This window comes from Aquila chrysaetos, chromosome 24 (genome assembly GCF_900496995.4).
Source record: "Aquila chrysaetos chrysaetos chromosome 24, bAquChr1.4, whole genome shotgun sequence".
In the NCBI taxonomy this organism is placed as follows: Eukaryota; Metazoa; Chordata; class Aves; order Accipitriformes; family Accipitridae; genus Aquila; species Aquila chrysaetos.
This window is the reverse complement of record NC_044027.1, coordinates 18,674,878-18,676,951: the sequence shown is the minus strand read 5'-3', so window position 1 is coordinate 18,676,951 and position 2,074 is coordinate 18,674,878.

Below are 2,074 nucleotides of genomic sequence, written 5' to 3'. Positions count from 1 at the left end.
TTTTGCAACACTTTTAGTAACTGTGCATGCAATATTTTATATGCACCAAAGCAAATTTGTTTTGCATTTTGATTTGCAAACTTTAAGGTATTCCTTTGTGATGCAATAACCTTAAGATAATGACACAGCACAGGTATTTTCAGTGTCATTTAGGCTGTAGGTATGTGCCTCCATGTAGGAATTAGTGTATTTACACACCACTGAGGTCTGTGCCATGCCCTAAGCCTCAGAGCGCAGCAGTGACATATCTAATGTTTCGTTCAGTAATCCACTTCAGTGGCAGCTCTTCATAAACCAGATGTGACAGCGTGAGAATAACACTGCAGCCTCCGAGACATCTGTCAAGCACATGACCTCAGCGTTTGCCCACCAACCAGTCCAACTTTTGGTTTTCACTGACCGGTAGAGGTGGTCGGTTGCCTCTTGGTGTAAAGTGGCACAAGTGTTTGTGGCGGAATGGTTCTGCTGTGTGCTGAGGATTACCTGCACCAGGTGCTTAATTTACAAGTCTGGCAGACAGCATTTTGCTTAAACCATTTGAGCTGTAGCACATCCTTCTCCCTAAAAGTTATCTGCAAAATAGAAATGTGAGGAAAAAACATTGCCTGGCAGCGTTTTCTCCTTAGTACACACAGTGCTGTGACTGTGTGTGCGAGGGGGATTTTGGAGAACCTGTGTGCTTGAGTCCAGGAGATACCGGTCTGATTTTGCCAATGCCTGCTCTCTCTAGTCCTGTCAGTGGTGAATCTTTACCTCGTCGGTCGCTCTTGAGTTGCTTCCCCAAGCTGGTTAACAGTGGTTTCAAACAAGAGGGAGGGAAATAATTTTTAAACAGCCCCTGGTTTCTCTATGCAGGTGTTGCTCACTGGCATGGCAAAGTAAGGTTTATATTCCTACAGCAGCGCACCTACCTCCAAGCAGAGCACGCTTCCTGCTTCCGAACTGAGCATCTGGAATGGACCTGTGCATGTCTATGATGGATGGATTGTTAAAAGCCTGAATTGTTCAAAAGTAGGTCTCGTGCTGTTAAATACTTGCTTTCTAGTTTTTGGGTACCTGAGTAAAGAGAAAAGTAGTATCATTGGGAGTTTGTACCCCTATGAATGTCAATAACACCTGTTTACATTCCTCTGTGAACAGCCTGTGTTTTGTTCTTGCGTGGTCTAACGTTTGTGGTCCTCTGGATCTGTATCTGCATTATTTAGAACAGAAATCAATTCTATTTCTATTAGGAATTTAGAAAATACCTAGATGCAAATCGGGTATGTTGTCGTGTTCCCATCAGAAACATACTTTGATATTTATTTGTATTTAAATACAATTTGTTGAAATTCTTATGGCTCTAAATAAACATTTAAAATGCATGTTTTCCTCCAGGAAAGCGAGGGTGGCAAGCAGGAAGTGAGGGTGGTAAATGCTTGGCATCAGCTGAAGTCCACTGATACAAATCTGGGTACAATAGCATCAGTCTTTTTTTTTTTTTTTTTTTTTCCTTAATTTTTTTTTTTTCTGCACTACCACAGTCACTAACAGAAGTTCCTTGTCTGTTGTTCGGCCAGACTCAGACCTAGGGGAGCTTTATTGCAGGTCGGTGTTTGTGTCGGTCATTCCTGCTGCCACCGGCCTGGCAGGCGCTGATGCTGCCTGTGCTTCCCAGGAATGCTGCGGCTTCCCGAAGGCCCCAAGCCTCTTCGGCAGCCGGTGGCGATAGCGCAGCAAAACCAGAGAGTTTCTAACCCTGGAGCTGGGAGGAGGCAAAGGCTCAGTAACATTTTTTCATGAGCGTCAGCTCTGGGGCTTTGCATATCAACTGTCATAAAATAGGTTTGAAAAGCACCGGGAAGCATGGCATCACTTTGGTGGAGGATGCGGCTGGCTCCGAAGCCGTAAGTACGGGGGTTGGCAGGCTGGTGGTGGGAAGGAGAGCTGGGCTTGGCACCTGGCTCCCCTGAGGAGGAATCTAGGGGTTGATTCTTACTTTTAGCTTGTGGCCCTATCCCCTTAGGGGTTGCTTTGCTTCCCCTGTATTTCCAGCAAATCGCTGGGGGCAAGGTGGGGTACCACGGACAACATT